General features: G+C 46.3%; 1 protein-coding gene across 2 annotated transcripts in view; it reads right to left on the bottom strand.

Annotated features, from left to right (window-relative positions):
* The window catches only part of PTK2B (protein tyrosine kinase 2 beta), a 138287-nt gene that overhangs the window by 101440 nt on the left and 17709 nt on the right, over window positions 1-19138 (bottom strand). Inside the window, exon 1 of one of the 2 annotated variants that reach the window (XM_059889218.1) lies at window positions 10489-15543. The gene's annotated coding sequence lies outside the window, so the exon portion shown is untranslated. 2 annotated transcript variants of the gene reach the window in all.

Below are 19138 nucleotides of genomic sequence, written 5' to 3'. Positions count from 1 at the left end.
AAATGTGAGAGTGGGCAGGGGAAAGATATGAGAAATCGAAGATGATAATTCTTTTAATACTAGGCTAAATTTGGGAGGGAGAATTTTTAAAACAAGGTGACATTAAAATGCTTGCCTGTAATAGCTTGGAAGATGGACAGTCAAAGATTGGAGCTGAGGTGTCCTATCTTCCACTTTGGGGAGGAGGACAAAGATGTTGGCTAATGCTAAACTTTCAAATCAGAAAATCCCATGGACAGAGGAGCCTGGTAGGCTGCAGTCCATGGGGTCGCTAAGAGTTGGACACGACTGAGTGACTTCACTTTCACTTTTTCACTTTCATGCATTGGAGAAGGACATGGCAACCCACTCCAGTGTTCTTGCCTGGAGAATCCCAGGGACGGGGGAGCCTGGTGGGCTGCCATCTATGGGGTCGCACAGGGTCAGAAGCGGCTTAGCACTAGCAGCAGCAGCAGCAGACTTTTCAAATCAAGTAACGTGTTAAAGATGAGGTAAGTCACTAAAATAATAGAACTGTAATGTATAACTTCTAAAGTAGGAGGGTAAAAGAGGAGGAAATTAAAGAAACACAGTCAATCCAGTGAAAGACAATAAGCCAGGAAAAAAACAAAGGGAAAATGGATTTCCAAATATACAATAATATAGTAGAAACATACTGAATATATTAGAAGTCTTAATAAATTAAAAAAAAATCTTAAATTGCCTGTTAAAAGAGAAAAACCTTTGGATTCAATTTTTAAAAAACCAGTTCTATGTATTTTACAAGAAATAAAACTAAAATATTAGAAAAGTTGAAGATAAGGGGAAAACCGCAAATCAGACCATTACTAAATGAAAGACAGTTGATACAAGTATATAAAATAACAAACTAGCTGGATTTGAAGAAAAAAATAAAAATATGATTATGATAAAGAATGATTTTTAAAAGAAAACAATTTACCAAGAAGATATAATAATGAACATATCAAAACACAATGAAATAAAAATATAAAGCAAAAATGAACAGGAATACATAAAGAATTTTCACCTTCCATACTTCATTTGGTCTGAGCTCTACAGAACTGTGCAGATGCCCAAAGTGATGGAATTAGAAGCCAAGTCCTCTAGGAGGTGATTAGGTCATGAGGGTAGAGCCCCAGTAATGGGTTTAGCATCCTTATAATAGAGATATTAGAGGAATTACTACTATTCCACCACCACGTGAGGACACAGGGAGAAGACAACTGTGAACAGCAAGCAGGTTCTAACCAGACTGCAGACACCCTATTCTCAGACTTCCCAGCCTCCAGAACTGTGAGAAATAGATGTTTGATGTTTAAGCCACCTAGTCTATGGTTCTTTTGTTACAGCAGTTTGAACAGATAAAGATGTTTGCTGAATAAATGGATGAATTCAGATAATACTCCAAGTCTGTGCTTTTTTCTATTAAGTTAAAGCACCTATTTTACCCATCTTAATCTTAACCATCTGTCTCTTCCCTTCCCCCAGATCTCCCCCCACAACAAAGGCTTCTCCTTTCTCCATTCTGTTTACTGGACATTTCCCCTCCCTCATCCAGAGTTGGCAGAGGAAACAGAAGAAAGCCAGGCTCTCACATGTCCAGTGTGTCTCATAAACACAGCCAATCTCACTATATACCAGGAAATGATGCTCCCGGTGGTTGTTGAGGGAGAAGGCAGGCATGGAGTGTTGCACAGCACTAGAGATCTGGGAGGAGGTGAGTTTTCTATTCTCTGCTGTCAGTTACTAGCATCATCTCCCCATCCTGAGCAGATGTCTAAAAGTGATGGGGGAACCATGAGGTGTTTAAACAATAATGGAAATGGACCCAGAACTATTTGAGTGGTGAGGAAGTTCTTGGGGACAAAAGAAATATCATGAGACAGATGAATTTTAGTTGGTAGCTTTTAAAAAATTTCTTATTTTGAAATAATTGTAGACTCAAAGGAAGTTGCAAAAGTAGTACAGAGTCCAAGTACCCTTGATCCATCTTCCTGTGATGCTGAAATATCTAAACCAGGAAACTGACATCGGTTTACTGCTGTGAGTGGACAATAGACCTAATTCCATTTTCACCATTTTCCACAGGGATTTGTGTGTGTCTCTGTGTGTGTAGTCCTATGCACTCTTATCCCATGCGTATGATTGTGTAACTATCTCCCCAATCAAAATGCAGAACTGTTCCAGCACCATGAAAGAACTCACTTGTGTTACCCTTCATTTCGGCAACTATTGCTTTGTTCTCTATCTCTACAGTTTTGTCTTGTAAGAATGTTACATATTGGGATCATACAGGAATCTTTTGGCATTGACTCTTTTTTTCACTATGTATAATGCCCTCAAGATTCATTCAGGTTGTTGTGTTTATCAACAGTCCCTTCTTTCTTTTTACTGAGTAGTTTTGTATTGTGTGGGCCACCCAGGTGGCTCAGGGGTACAGAATCTGCCTGCCAATGCAGAGATGTGGGTATGATCCCTGGGTCAGGAAGATCCCCTGAAGAAGGAAGAAGGAAATAGCAACCCGCTCCAGTATTCTTGCCTGGAGAATCCCATGGCCAGAGGAACGGTTGCTAAGAATCAGACACAACTTAATGAATGAGCACAGACACAGATACACAGGGCTGCATTCCTTCAGAAACTCTTTCCCTCTCTTTTCCAGCTTCTAGAAACTGTTTGTTAGCTTGCTGGTCCCTACCTCCATCTTTAAAGCCAGCAGAATAACATCTTTATCACTCTCCATGTGAGCCATACTTCTGACATCACATCACCTTCTTTGACCCAGACCCTCCTGTCACCCTCTTATAAGACCCCATGTGATAGGCAACCAGGTAACCTAGGATCATTTGCCCATCACAAGGTCCTTAACCTAATCACATTTGCAGAGTCTCCTTTGTTCTGTAAATCAACACATTCACAGGTTTTCAGATTAGGACCTGGGCATCTTTGGTAGGTTCTGATTATACACCAGATACACAGTATTAAAGCATTAAGACTCCTTTTGAACAAGAGCAAAGTGTAGTCTAGAGACTGAAGAGGCAGAATTGAAAATAGTCATTTACTCTAAAAACAACGTTCACTCGTGACAAAAGGGCACTTTGGCTTTAAAATTTCAGACATAGGCAGTACAATAAAAATGTCATTCTTGAAAATCGAGGATGGGACTTCCTTGATGATCCAGTGGTTAAGACTCTGGGCTTTCACTGCAGGGGGCATGGGTTCGATCCCTGGATGGAGAATTTCCAAGTACTGCATGGTGTGGCCAAATAAATAAATAAATATGAAAGAAAATCACTTTTAGTGATTCCACTAAAAATCACTTTTAGTGTCACCACTATTAGTGACATTGTCTTCAAGTCCAGGAAAGAAAGACCAGTAAGCAGGTGACTTGGTCTGGGAAATCCTACAAGCTTGGCTGCATGACCAGGAAGTCAAACTCAGTCATCTCCTCCTTCATATAATAACTGTTGTCAAGCAGTTCAACAGTATGTAAATGATTTATGGACATATAATTTATGACCTTACAACCCGTCCTTTCTGCAAAGCTGTATTTAATCCTTGGCTGTAACATAATTCTACATCGTCAATTCCCAAGCACTTTAGATGTCACCATTTCCCTCCATTCCTCAAATTGAATTATCTTCCCAACAGACACACACACCTGCCAGCAGATGTAACTTTGTTGTATGATCAAAGTTGGCAAGACTACTGCAGGGGGACCTCCATTGTTTTGTCTGCCTTCAATACCTCCTTCCCCTTCTTCAGAATTTCCCTAGTTTTCTTTGTGGGGAGCTAGTCCTCCTTCCATGGCAACCAGCTGGTTCTAGTGGAGGCTGGCCATCATGGGAGACCATCTCCTTCTCCTGTCTGGACCACAGATAGGATGCAGGACACCCTCGCTAGGGCAAAATGGCACCCGCCCTGTTGGTCAGGAGGTTCAGTTCAGTTCAGTTCAGTCGCTCAGTTGTGTCTGACTCTTTGCGACCCCATGGACTGCAGCATGCCAGGCCTCCCTGTCTATCACCAACTCCCAGAGTTTACCCAAACTCATGGCCATTGAGTCAGTAATGCCATCCAACCATTTCATCCTCTGTCATCCCCCTTCTCCCCCTGCCTTCAATCTTTCCCAGCATCAGGGTCTTTTCAAATGAGTCAGTGGCCCAGAAATGGACACATGACCTTAGCCAGACCAATTAGTTTTCTTTGGCATTTTTCAAACTTTGGCTTAGGGAGTGAGGATTTCCCTTGTGGGTGAGAAGGTTGTGGATGAAAACTCGACACAGTTAGTGGCAATGCCCCTGGCTTTTGGAGAAGTTGTTCTGAAAGAATGAAGCCAACATGCAATGAGAGCCAGAGAGGCAGACGGGCAGAGCCAGGAGTCCCTGGCCATGTCTAAATGCCTAGTTTGAGTTGACCTTGAGTTCAGTTGCTTCCTGAATCTTCCCTTAGTTTGGATATGTGATCCTGCAAATCCTGTCTTTGGACCAGCATCTTTGCGGTTTGTGTCATCTACATCTACAAGGCTATTGACTGTGGCGATGACAGGTGTGGGATGCCTTCTTTTTCTTGCTCTATTCTCAACAGCAGGTTCTTTTCTGTGGATGCTTTCTTGCTCCTATTTGGGAAACTTATTCCAAGGCCACACTTTGAAGGTCTATGTGATTGATGATGTTTCATGAGTAGGCACTTGAAGGCTAGTCATCCTCAAGCAGATGAATAGTGGGAGATCATACCTTCAAAGCAGCATCACCTTAGAACAATCCTGTGACCAAAGTGCCTCTTTTACTTAAGCTTTGATCTTGATGTAAACTGCCATTACAGGGTACACATGGAGACTGTGTTGTGGTAACCAAAGCATGAGTGCATGTGTGTGTGTGTGTGTGTGTGTGTGAGAGAGAGAGAGAGAGAGGTTGTGAATGTGTGAATGAATGCACTAGGGACTTTGCTTATTCATACTCACAGGGCTTCCCAGGTGGCCACAGTGGTAAAGAATCTGCCTGCCAATGTAAGAGATGCAAGAGACACTGGTTTGAGCCCTGGGTCCAGAAGACTCCCTGGAGAAGGAAATGGCAACCCACTCCAGTATTCCTGCATGGAAAATCCATGAACAGAGGAGAGTCCATGGAGTCTCCAAGAGTCAGACAAGACTGAGCGACTAAACAGCAACAAGAACAATTCATAGGTCAACACGTACAATTAGTCCAAGCTGGGCCCTTCCTTCCTTAGACTTCCCTGGTAGCTCAGACGGTAAAGCGTCTGCCTACAATGCAGGAGACCTGGGTTCAATCCCTGGGTCGGGAAGATCTCCTGGAGAAGGAAATGGCAACCCACTCCAGTATTCTTGCCTGGAGAATCCCATGGATGGAGGAACCTGGTAGGCTACAGTCCATGGGGTCACAAAGAGTCTGACATGACTGAGCAAATCCCATGAAAAGAAAGGAGGGAGAGAAAACTTGACAATGGATTAGAAAGCAATGGACACTGTCTCTGAATTGTCCTAGTAAACAATAGACTTTGGGGACAGGCAGCCCATCCCCAAATTAAGGGTGACTCACTGGCTTGGCCTGGTAGCTCTTTATCCGAACCACTGCCTTCATCTTGAACATCTGATAGAACAAACCTCCAACAGGAACAACCCCATCCATGAAGAGCTCATGGCAACTTTGTGCTCTAGACTTTTTTGGATCTCTTTTGGCGTAGGATTCTGGAATGAATCCCCTTCAAGCCTGAGACTAGATAGGCAGTCCTGTGAGCATGTAGTTCTCTGCCTTGTGTCTCCTTGAGGGGGTGTGGCCTCCTCTGTCTCAGGGGAAGGAGACACGCTTCTCCTTCAATGCTTCTTGCTGCTCTCGAGACAGAAAGTGCCAGGACACCATGCCATCCCCTTGGGTTCAAAATCACATGCCTCCCAATTTAAGTTCCTCTCTTGACTCTTAGAGCCAAAACAAGTCCACAAGTGTGGGCTGGCCCTGATGACACGTCCCCTCTGCATGGTGAGGATAGTGTTCTTGCTCTAACAAGCACTGACATGAGGCAAGCTGGTTGCAAGGCTTTTCCTGTCTTTTGTTTTCCTTGCTCACAGGAACCCATGTTGACCTTGACTTAGCCTTCAGGGTATCATGCTTACTTTGCCTATGCTGGAGACTACCAATTCTGAGGATGAGTAGGTGAGTGAGAAAAAAAGCTTTGGCACTGTCAGGATATGTGTAGAGTATATTTTAAAAAATGGGGTGGTAGGGGGACACCATTTGTATTAATGGGTGAGCATTTTGAAAGGTGGGAAGGGTGGGGGTCTTGGAGCTCAGAAGAACAGAAAGGGGATCAGCAAGGGAGAGGGGAGGTAACTCAATCAGGGTCCCACCACCCCGCCGCAACATGCCCCCTGAGTCATGCATGACAGGCCCTGCAGAGCAAGTGCCGAAGTCAGCTCCCAGCTTGGGGAAGCGGGGCCTGAACAGCGGACTGAGTCATACTTATTGAAGAGACCATGGGAACAAAAGCTGTCACAGGGAGCCTGTGCGGGGGCCAGCATTCACACTGCTTTTAACACCCATTAGCAGCGTTTCTCTTTCCTCAAGTGGACGGGCTACGTGGGCTGTGGGTTAAGAAAATCAAACACAGGTTCCATTTTGCACAGCCTCCTTCAGTGGGCAGGTTTAACCCCATAAACCAGGTGTGTTTGGAGAGACTGGCGTACAACTGACATTTTACTTTTAACATTCGCCAGAGTGAGGTGGCTTCCTGGTGGCTCAGCGGTAAAGAATCTGCCTTTAATGCTGGAGACCCGATTTCAATGCCTGGGTCAGGAAGATCCCCTGGAGAAGGAAATAGCAACCCACTCCAGTATTCTTGCCTGGAGAATCCCATGGACAGAGGAGATTGGTGGGTTGTGGTCCATAAGGTCACAAAGAATCGGAGACAATTGAGCGACTAAACAACGGCAACAAGACCAACACAGAGTGAGACTCCTTGGTATTCAACAGAAGATGTTTATAAAATGAACCTACTGCTACTGTTGCTGCTAAGTCACTTCAGTCATGTCCAACTCTGTGCAACCCCATAGACAGCAGCCCACCAGGCTCCCCTGTCCCTGGATGACTGGAAAATGCTGATCATTTTAGGTTTTAAACTGTGGAGTCTCATTGGAGGCATGATTCTGTTCTTATTGTAAAGGATCTTTTTGCAAACCCAGGTCTAGCCCTGGGTGGAATCCTTTGGGGACAAGCAGAGGAACAAAAATTGACAGTGGGGCTTGGCAGGTTCTGTCCTGACACTGCTATGGGGCCTCAGGCAAATCACTTTCCTGGTTTCTCATTTTTTTTTTTTTTTCTGGTTTCTCATTTTTGTATTTTTATTTGAAAAGCAAAAATTTAGAAAGTGGTGGTCACCCACATTTCCACAATTCCAAATGAAGTACTGTTTACATGTTGCAGACTCTTGCCTTGTTTGTTGACCAAAGGACTGTCATGGGTGATGGCCAAGGTCCCTTCCAGCTTAACTTTCTCTAATTCAATGACTAATTATTCCACGTGTACGTGCAAAGTCGCTTCAGTTGTGTCCGATTCTGCAAGCCCACCAGGCCCACCAGGCTCCTCTGTCCATGGGATTCTCCAGTCAAGAATACTGGAGTGGGTTACCATGCCTTCCTCCTTCCAGACCCAGGGACTGAACTCACATGTCTTATGTCTCCTACATCTCCTGCATTGGCAGGCGGGTTCTTTACCACTAGTGCCACCTGGGAAGCCCAATTATTACATGGGTCCAGTCATAACAGAGATCAGATCTGTCTTCCTGGTGCTCCCCCACCAAACACCTATATTTTTGAAAAGTTAGTGGTAATATGTGGTTAACCACTGATACTTGTACAATACAGGATCCCTTGCAGCTTGATTACAAAGCAAGAATTCCCAACTTTTTTTGTTGACTCTTAAAAAATATCAAATTTTTATTATAAAATTTTAAGTGTTTCACAAATGATTGCTAAAAAATGATACCCCATGGGCTGATGTTGTTTAGCAAAGCAGCTAAGTCGTGTCTGACTCTTTTGCGACCCCATGGACTGTAGCCTGCCAGGCTCCTCTGTCCATGGTATTTCCCAGGCAAGAATACAGGAGTGGGTTGCCATTTCCTTCTCCAGGAAGAATTCCCAACTTTGTAATGTGTTTATGCATCTTTCTCCTGAAGCCATGGGCTTGGAGAATGGGTAAAGGCCCCAAGTGAAGTTGACCCCTCTCTCCTAAGGGCTTGGAAATAGATCTTCTGGGCAAAGCCAGAGCTTTGAGAGTCACTTGAAGTATCCATCTTTCCTCTTGGGATCTTCCTTGTATGAAGACGCTGTGTTTGCCTGGGGAAGTCTTACTGAAGAAACTGCAAAGGCTCTGGAATGTTTGTTCATCCTTGGCCAGACTCCCAAGCTCCAAGATTTTTGTTTTTGGCCACACCGTGAGTCATGCAGGATCTTAGTTACCTGCATAGACCAGGGATAGAACCCACAATCCCTGCAGTGGAAGCCTGGAGTCTTAACCACTGTACTGCCAGGGAAGTCCCTTCAAGATTTCAGTAATATCCAAATTCTATGGTTTGGCTACACTTTTGTTAACTTCCTGTAAACTGCTGACGCCACAAACTTTTGTATCTCTGGCTTACTCCTGTATTTGCAAATGCAGCCTTTTCAGGTCATTATTAAACAAAGAAGCACCATGAAGTCTCCATGATACCCAACCAAACACCTCTTCCCCAGCACCTCTGTCACACCTCGGGCACGTTCTGACTCATTTGTTTTCATTATTGAAAAGACAGAGCTCTCTATATACTTCCAAACTAGAACTAGAAGAAGCCTCTAACTGGATAATAAACAGCCACCTTGGTCATGGGGTCCAGAGATGAGGAATCTATTCTTCTGGCCACAGGACAAATACACTCTGTAAAGAAGGATTCAGTTCTCTCCACAGAGGCTTTTGAAGGTCACTGTCATTTCTCAGTTTGCTACAGTTTTTGCATTTAAGGGGGCTTTAGGCATTTTTTAATCTAACTCTTTCATTTGACAAGGAGGGAAATGGGACCAGGTTTGTCCAAAATAATCCTGATCTCTAAAATTTGTGAAAGACTTTAAAATGTGTAAACGATATTGATGGGCTTCCCAGATGGTGCTAGTGGTAAAGAACCTGCCAGTGCAGGAGACATAAGAGATGTGGGTTTGATCCCTGAGTGGGGAAGCTCCCCTGCAGGAGGGCATGACAACCCACTCCAGTATTCTTGCCTGAAGAATCCCATAGACAGTGGAGCCTGGTGGGCTATGGTCCATGGGGTCCCAGAGTTGGACACAACTGAAGCGACTTAGCACGCACACAGCTCAAAGGAGATAACATGCATTTGAATATGCATTCGACAACTCAGGTGTTCTTAGTTCCATTTTACAGGTGAACAGAGGGAACCTCGGGGCTATTGAGGCAGGACCCAAGATCAGAGGAACTGACCCAGAGACCTGGAGTGTGTCTACCCGCTCTGGGCCCGTGTCTTTGTCACTGTACAGTGGTGCCACTTGAGAATCCAACCAGAAAACTGGTTTTCCCTTGAGAGAGAGAAGCTGCCAAAGAAAGGGGTAAAGAGATCGAGATGGAAGGAGAAGGACAAAAACGGAGTTCTCCAGCTCTCTGCAATGTATTTTGCTGGGCCCTTTCTACGTTACCTTGTATGACTGTCATCATTGCCTGGTGAGGCAAATATTCCAATCCCCTTAGAAAACAAAGATTTGGAGAGGTTACAGAAACTTGATCTAAATCACAGAATCAAGGGGGAAAAAAGAGGATCAGGAGTTGGAATATAGGTCTTGAGACTTCAGACTCTCACCTTGTCTACTGTTTCATGCTACATACACCACATCTGTGAACTCCAACCCGCAAACATCCGGTTCTGATCAGGACACCAACAGCGGGTAGGAGGAGGACTTCAGTCCACCGAGTGGTGTCTGGCCCAGTGGCCTGAGGTTGGAATGTAAGGAACATACAGGAATACAGGAAATGGCGGGGAGGGGGCGGGGCGGTAAGGTGAGGGGAATTGCTGATCTGAGGAACTGGGGGCTGTCTGGTCACAGGAGCTGCATCTGAAAGGCAGAGGGACCAGGGACTGGAAGAACAGAGGGCTGCAAGGGGGTGGGGTGGGGAAAGGGCAGTGCCAGCACGTTGAAGAACCATCTCCAAATGGAAGAGAGTGAGGGGAACTGCGGTGGCTGGGGGCGGGGCGGACGCAGGCCTGGTGCAGGGCAGGGCTGCGTGGGAGCAGAGAGGATCTGCAAGCTGCCCTGTCTGCATCACAGGCATCTTGAGAACAAGTGCAAGCAGAGAGATCCGGCCCTTCAAGAACCACCTACCCAGCCGCCCCCACAAAGACATTACCCAATGCCAAGTAAGAGCGAAACGGCAACCAATTTAGGGCTCCCGGGGGATGAGCCAATATCTCTGGAGCATGATGCTGGCCACCTCTGACAGTTACCTTCCTCTTGTTGCACGGAGAAGCCAGGGAACTGTTTGTATTGTCTGCAGTGCTCCATGGACAGTGCGCGGAGGTGTGATCACACTTCCCCTGCTCGTTGCTAAGCAACAGCATTAAGATGATATGCCAGGCTGAAGCTCTGGGAGGTGTGTGTTGGAGAGTGTGCATGCTGGGAAAGAGTTGCAGAGTGGAGTGGAAAGAGAAATAGGCTCTGTGGATTTCATTTTAACTCGGGCATCTTGGCAGGTGAAGTCTGGGAGAGCCTCGTCTTGTGGAGGGAACATGGAAGAGACTGCAAGACTCTGAATTGTGAGGAACCAATGAAGAAACCTGACTATTCACCATATGAGAAGAGGACCGAGTTCTGTTGAAGTCTGTATTTCAAGAACAATATCTCAGGGTAGACAGTTTTCAGGCATCTAGTCTCACTAGTTTTCAACTTCTATTTCAGATTTTTCCCCCCACATGCTATTCAGTTCTCATTGTGTCCAGAGATCATTTTACTTATTTGGGATCATTTTATCTAAATTGGAAGGGGAAGCTCTTTCTGTTTGTGAAGCTTGGAGCTTCTAGGTACAGGTTGCTCGTATAGAAAGCTGTGGAAGCCAGGAGAATGGACTAGTTTAGGAGAACAGGAATTCTTCATCTCTGGGGTGTCTACACAGACTGGACAACCACTTGGCATGACAGCATCTTTGAAGAGTGGCCTTGAAGGAGAAGCAGGGTAGGCAGGGCAAGAGGCAGTAGGAACAAAGGCAGGAGAGATGAAAGTAAAGGATGTGTTCTGAGAAGACTGGGTCAAACCAGCAAAGGTAAGGTAGAATGTAATGGGCTGAATTGTCTTCCCCCACATTCAAATTCACATGTTATTGGCCTAACCCCCAGGACTTCAGAATGTGGCTGTATTTGGACCTACGACTTTTAATGAGGTAATTAAGGTAAAACAAGGTCATTGGGGGTGGACCCTCCTCAGCATGACTGGCGTCCCTATACGAAGAGGAAATACAGACAAGGATATGAACTGAGGGAGGAGTCAAGGAGGGAGGCCTCAGAAGAAGCTAATCTTGTGAATATTTGATCTTGGGCTTTCAGTTTCAAGAACTGTGAGAGAATAAATGTTTGTTTAAGCTGCCCTGCTGCTGCTAAGTCACTTCAACCGTGTCCAACTCTGGGCGACCCCATAGACGGCAGCCCACTAGACTCCCCCGTCCCAGGGATTCTCCAGGCAAGAACACTGGAGTGGGGTGCCATTTCCTTCTCCAATGCATGAAAGAGAAAAGTGAAAGTGAAGTCGCTCAATCATGTCCGACTCTTAGCGACCCCATGGACTGCAGCCTACCAGGCTCCTCTGTCCATGGGATTTTCCAGGCAAGAGTACTGGAGTGGGGTGCCATTGCCTTCTCCATTAAGCTGCCCAGTCAGTGGTATTGGTTATGCAGCTGAGCTGAGGAATAGAAGAATGATGAGAAGCAAGACTGAGAGAATGGACCAGAGAGAAACTGATGGGAGTTTCTGGGAACATGAGAGCCAGGCTGAGGAATTCAAAGGGACTGTCGATGGGTTTTACTTTTTAAGTTTACTGAGGATGTTTCAAAACAGAAGTCCTGCTTGGGCAGGGGAAAGATGGGAGCCCATAAGTGATGAAGAGGATGGAACCAGCTAATAGGTCTTGTTTCTCATGGAGTGTTAATGTCAATGGCTGGCTTTGGCATTTTTAAGATGGCAACAAAATCACTCATGCAGAAGTGGAGAGCCAGAAAGGCAGGGCATCTGAAAACTATGTCATGCAAGGAAGAGGTGAAACAGTTCTTTATGTGAAGCCTTCAACAAAAATCGTAGGGTGGGTGGTCCTTATCTTTCAGGGCAGCCATATTGAAAAGGTCATGATCACAGCTGTTGCAGAGGGCAGATCTAGCACTGGTGGGGTGTGTTTCAGAGCTACTTCAGCTCAGTGAAAGGAAGAACCTTCTAGCAATAAGAGTTTTTCAACAACAATGAGTTCTATGGATGAGGCATTTCCCACAAGTGCTCAAGGAAAAGAAGAGTTTTCTTCACAAGTTTAGATTAGATAACTTCAGCAGGCCACCTGCTCCTTCCCCCAAATAATGCTCTCATTAGCAAGGTAATCTCTGGTCCTTAGGGGATGCTCTGCTCTTTTGTGCTCAGAAGAAATTCTCCATCACTTTTCTCATTACTCACAGCAGCATGGGCAAGCAGTTCTACAAGAAGAGTAGATCCACAGAACATCCTTATTGAGCTCTTTCTTCCCCATCTGCAAGTGGGAAGTGGAAACTCCACGAGGGCCAACTGCCCATGACACCAAACGTGGTCTTGAGTGACCAGACTTTCAGTTGAAACTGAAATTTCAGAATTTCATTGAATGGATTTCTAAAAGATTTGTGGAGACTTTACTGAATTCCAGACACTTGAAGCCACTAGATAGGGCTGAGAGTGGATTGGAAAACAGGTTAGATTGTTTTACAGAGTTCGCTGGAAGTCGGAAGGAGGGGAATGCCCACTGTCACCCAAGGCTGTGAGCTAGGAGACCAGTGAGAACAGGGCAGTTCACTCTGATGATGGGCAAGAGGAACTCAGGAAGGCCCCCTCAGGAATGGTGTGGGGGAAAGATGAGAAGAATTTTAAGGGGTGAATAAAAAGAGTGAGACGCAGGGTTGAGGAGCATTTGGGTAGATGAAACAGCACTTCTGGCAAAAAAAAGTGAAGTGATGTGAAAGTCGCTCAATTGTGTCTGACTCTTTGCAACTGAATACTGGAGTGGGTAGCCTATCCCTTCTCCAGCGGATCTTCCCAACCTAAGAATTGAACCAGGGTCTCCTTCATTGCAGGCAGATTCTTTACCAACTGAGCTATCAGAGAATTCTCTTCTGGGAAAACGTGTGAGAGCAAATAGCACTTTGGGGGACTAGGAGTTTGGATCCCTGTGATGCAGTAAGTGGGATAGGCTTAGTCCCTCCCTGAGCCTCTCCTGCTTCTCAAAATTCCATACCACAGCCTGGAGTCCTCTCTGAGACCTCCAGGGTCATGAGCTCCTGGCAGCTGTTTCTACATTTTCATATGACTCACCTGCCCTGGGATGCATCAACCCTGTCTTAGGTTTGGTTCGATTTTCCAAGGCTGACTCATCCATATCTAACAGAACCTCTCTCTCTCTTGTTGACTTGTTTTATCAGGAAGTACATGTGGGGGTTAATAAGTCTCATCACCAGAATGTCCAGTCTGCAGTCTGCCATCCTTCACAAGCAGTAAACACTCCAACTAGGCTCAGTTTATCTTCACAAGGAGTGGGCACCTATTTCATAATCTCTGTTCTCCAACTGCTCTGTCCCCAGTCATGGGTAGCTGTCCCACGTGGCCTTGTTCACCATTTTGACTCCCCAGACATCAACTTTGGGGTCCTGTTGGCAGGATATGGCAGCATCTTGTGTTTGCTTTAACACATGTAGAGAATAAAAAGGGACTTCCCTGGTGGTCCAGTGGTTAAGAATCAGCCTAGCAATGCCGTGGATGAGGGTTTGATTCCTGGTCTGGGAACTAAGATTCCACATGCCGTGGAGGAACGAAGTTCATGTGCCACAACTACTGAGCCCATAGGCCACAACTAGAGAGTCTGTGTGCTGCAAGGAAAGATCCTGCATGATGCAACAAAGATCCTGTTGGCTGTACTAAGACCCGATGCTGCCAAAGCAATCAATCAATCAATCAATAAAAAGAATAATGAGATCTCTACTCCCTTAGGAGACAGTGACAGAATTCCTCCAGGAATAAAGCTGTAGTTACTTAGAAATATGTCTGCTATGGTCTGAATATTTGTGTTCCTTCCAAATCCATATGTTGAAATCCTAACTCATAAGGTGATGTACTAGGAGGTGGGAGATGATGAGTTCACGAAGGTGGGGCCTTCATGACAAGAGACCCCAGAGAGATCTCTTGCCCCTTCCACCATGTGAGGACACAGTGAGAAGACTTCTGTCTAACCAGAAAGCAGGTGCCCATGAGACACAGAATCTGCTGGTGCCTTAATCTTGGATTTCCAGGCAACAGAACTGAGAAATACATTTCTTCTACTGATAAGCCACTCAGTCTATGGTATCTTGTTTTAGTTGTCAAGCGGACTAAGGTAATACTCTACTGCATCACTGGAGTTAGAAGGTGAAGCTCAGGGAATCCTGGCAGGTATGCTTTGCTCACTGTGTTGGGAAAGAATGGAGACAATGAATGGAAGGGGTAGGGTGCGGGGAGACCAGAGAATGAATGGAACGTTGTAGGATCTGTGTGTAGGGAACTGGGGAAGGGGGCTGATCTCTGGGCCTTGGGGTGACTGACAGAACAAGACCTGATGGCACAGAGGTGACCAGAGGCACAAGGAGGTGAATCTAAAACGGGCAGAGGTCATGGGCAGGCATGGGCTGTGGAACTGGGGTTTCTGTCAGCAGTGACCAGACAGGTGAGGAGCAAGGGCCCCCAGAGTCACTTCAGTTGCACCTACTTCTGTCTCCCAATCGTAGGTGCCATTAATAAGAGCAACTGCTCCATGAAACTTGTTACATGCCCTGCACCCAGGCTGAGTGCTTTACATACATAAACATATTATGTCTCTTTAATCTCTACAGTATCCCTTTAAGGAAAGCACTAGCTTGATGACTGTTTGGCTGGGAGGAAAGTTGAGGATTAGCGACCACATGGCTGGGGAGTAAGGAGCCACACCTTGGGCACAGGATGAAGACCACTGCTCCTTCCTGTTACCAATGCTGCTTGCTGATGGACTGTCACTGTTTGTGTGCGAGCTGGGTGAACCTCTGCCTCCTTGGGAAACTCAACTGCCCCATGTTTAAGGGAGCAATAATGTCAGACCCAAGCTTGTGCTGGGGAGCGGGTAGGGGCTGGGGAGGGGAGGATTTGGAGTGGTGGGGGTGGGGGGGGGTGGTGGCACACAAAGAAGGCAGCTGATATGCTTGCCATTTTCCTGAGAAGTGAAAGATGGGGTCAAGAACAGAGTCCAGGAGCCCATTCTCCAACCTGAGGCCATTTTTAACTTAGTCACAGCTCTCAGAGGAAACAGAGAGGAAAGGCCAGAAAGCAGGGGACAAGGTTAATGAATAATGTACAGCTTGTAGAAGGATTACCAAGGGCACCCCCTGCAAACTGTGGTCTCCTCCTGGCTGACTTTGTCATTTGTTGTTTAGTCGCTCAGTTGTGTCTGACTATTGCAGTTGCATGAACTATAGCCAGCCAGGCTATAAGATTCTCCAGGGAGAACTGTCCATGGGATTCTCCAGGCAAGAATACTGGAGTGGGTTGCATTTCCTTCTCTCCAGAGGATCTTTCCGACCTAGAGATCCAACCTGAGTCTCCTGCTTTGGCAGGGTTCTTTACCATTGAGTCACATGTCATTCAGTTCAGTTCAGTTCAGTCGCTCAGTTGTGTCCGACTCTTTGCAACCCCATGAGTCGCAGCACACCAGGCCTCCCTGTCCATCACCAACTCCCGGAGTTCACTCAGACTCACATCCATCAAGTCGGTGATGCCATCCAGCCATCTCATCCTCTGTCATCCCCTTCTCCTCCTGCCCCCAATCCCTCCCAGAATCAGGGTCTTTTCCAATGAGTCAACTCTTCACATGAGGTGACCAAAGTACTGGAGTTTCAGCTTTAGCATCATTCCTTCCAAAGAACACCCAGGGCTGATCTCCTTTAGAATGGACTGGTTGGATCTCCTTGCAGTCCAGGGGACTAAGAGTCTTCTCCAACATCACAGTTCAAAAGCATCAAGTCTTCGGCGCTCAGCTTTCTTCACAGTCCAACTCTCACATCCATACATGACCATTGGAAAGACCATAGCCTTGACTAGACAGACCTTTGTTGGCAAAGTAATGTCTCTGCTTTTCAATATGCTATCTAGGTTGGTCATAACTTTTCTTCCACAGAGTAAGAGTCTTTTAATTTCATGGCTGCAGTCACCATCTGCAGTGATTTTGGAGCCTAGAAAAATAAAGTCTGACACTATTTCCACTGTTTCCCCATCTATTTCCCATGAAGTGATGAAAATCAATAACCTCAGATATGCAGATGACACCACCCTTATGGTGGTATCATGTGAAGAGGATGAGAAGAGAATGTGAAGAGGAACTAAAAAGCCTCTTGATGAAAGTGAAAGAGGAGAGTGAAAAAGTTGGCTTAAAGCTCAACATTCACATGTCATTAGACAGTCGTAAATAAACAGCAAAGGGCAGTGGTCCCAGAGATGTATGCAGGTCACGCAGGGCTTCTGTGATTCACAAGGGGTCCTCAGGGCAGGGAGACCAAACTCCCGGCGAACCTCAGCAGCCCCACTGGAAAGGAGTGAGTTCTCTTAGCAAGAACTTCAAGACAGTGTTGGGGGAAGGCAACTATGTTGGAAAGTTTTTTGAGTGTTGAGAGGGCAGCATGGGGGTTGGTTATATGTCAACTGAGAGATCTGGAAGGAGCACAGGAAGGAGCAAAAAACAAAACAAAACAGAGAGAAGAATCAATCATAAAAAGAAATTCCTGAGGCTGCCTTGAATGCCAAAGACAGCACATTTTTTTTTTGGCCTGAGAAAAACATTCTTAATACAGCTCTGGAGGTGGTAGTTCCCTGAGTGATACAGATTAGTAATCAAATTAGTTTCAAGGCTGATGAGCCCATCCACAATGCTGGGACCTGGCCATATCAGCTCATGGATGGAGTTCAGCAAATGCCTTCTCTTGTCCATCACCTCAGTCTTTCAAGAACGGGGACCCAGGGAAGGCCGAAGTAAACAGGTCTCAGTTTGTTTTGGTTTCTTTCAGACGCTCAGTGTGATTCAGCAAACACAGATTGAATTAGTCCTCTACAGACCCATTGAGGGGCACGTGGGCACCATGCCTGTGATCTCCCAGGTTTCCAGTCTAATTGGGAAAGACAGTGTTATGGACAGAGTGTTTCCTGTTATGGACAGAGAGGCCTTCCCACTGCGCCCCACCCCCTCCACCCCACCCCATCCATATGTGTAAGCCCTAATGGCTCATGCAACTGTATTTAGAGATAAGGCTTTTACGGAAGTAATTAAGGATAAATAAGATCTTAAGAGGCTTTCCAGGTGGCGCTAGTGGTAAAGAACCTGCCTGCTAATGCAGGAGATGTAAGAGACATGAAGTCAATCCCTGGGTCAGGAAGATCTCTTGAATAAGGGCATGGCAACGCACTCCAGTATTCTTGCCTAGAGAATCCCATGGACAGAGGAGCCTGGTGGGCTACAGTCCATAGGGTTGCAAAGAGTGGGATGTGACTGAAGCAAACTAGCACACATGCAGGAGGTTTTAAGGGTGGGCCCTGATTGGATGGAATTAATGTCTATATAAGAAGAGCAAGAGAGACCAGAGTATGCTCTCCTCCCTCCTTCTCTCTTTCTCCCTCTTCCTCTCCCTCCCTCTTTCTTATACACACACATCCACCAAAGATAAATCAAGAAAGGACACACAAGAAGGTGGCCATCTCCAAGGCAGGAAGAGAGTCCTCACCAGAAACCAACCGTGCGGACAGCCTGACCTCAGCCTCCCAGCCTCTAGACCTGAGAAAATAAAGGACTGCTGTTTAAACCACTCAGCTGAGTTTGTTATGGCCACCACACTGACTCGGACAGAGGGCACACACGTAGTGAATGACAAAACAAGGCAGGAAGAATGTGCTAGCAGAGTCAGGAACAGAGTGCTGGGGATAGAGAGGATGGTGAGCTGAAGCCAGCCTGAGGCTGTGGGCAGGAAAGGCGTCATGTCAAAGTCTGTGGAGATGCGGTAGGTATTTCAACCTTGGTGGGCATCAGAACCATTTGGGGAGCGTTAAGGACAAAACAGAGCAAAACTAAAAGAGGGAACAGATGTCTGTGTGGGTCTGACTGCAGACAGACACAGGGGTTCCAGGGGAGCTCTAAGACACACCCCAAGTAACAGAGTGGTCACAACACACAGAGTGGTCCCCAGGCTAGCAGCATCACCGTCACTTCTAAACCTGTCAGAAACGCAGAGGGAGTTGGAGCCCAGTTGCCTGTGGCTTTTGAAAGCTCTCCAGCTGATTCTGAGGTGGCACTGACGGTTGATCAGTACCACTGTCTACTCCGCTGGAGGACCTAGGTTGCTTCCGCCCTGAAAGTTCTCCGAGGTACACGTGGCCTGGGGTCAGGAAGTCCTCTGCCCACCTGCCTCTTTCAGCAGCTGATGAGATTTTTCACATCCTGCTTTATCTGAACTCCTCTGATGTCCCTCATTTTCACCAGTGTTGGAAACCATCTCTAAATAAAGCACTTTTTCCTCTGCTCTTTTCCCTAAAATCTCCTCTGTCTGTACAAGTGTTTACTGAGCACGAGTTTGTAGCCTGACATTTGCTGAAACAGTGTCGGGAGACACAGGGGCAGGAGGCGAGGTCCCCGCCTTCCCCCATTCCATTGAACAAGGCGTGTACGTGTGAAAAAATAATTTTATCTCAAGATAACATGTGCCTGGCATAAGTGGAGGGTACAGCCAAGAACTCTGGGAGGAGGGGGGCTCGGGGGAGGTGGAGTGTGAGCTTCCATCCTGTGACAAATCCCTCTGCCCACCACTCCCCACCCAGAGTCTTCCGGTCCTGAATAGCCTAC

The sequence above is a fragment of the Bos taurus genome, chromosome 8, assembly GCF_002263795.3.
Source record: "Bos taurus isolate L1 Dominette 01449 registration number 42190680 breed Hereford chromosome 8, ARS-UCD2.0, whole genome shotgun sequence".
Classification (NCBI taxonomy): domain Eukaryota; kingdom Metazoa; phylum Chordata; class Mammalia; order Artiodactyla; family Bovidae; genus Bos; species Bos taurus.
Note: the sequence above shows the minus strand (reverse complement) of the source record. Positions and strands in the feature narration are given on the sequence as shown.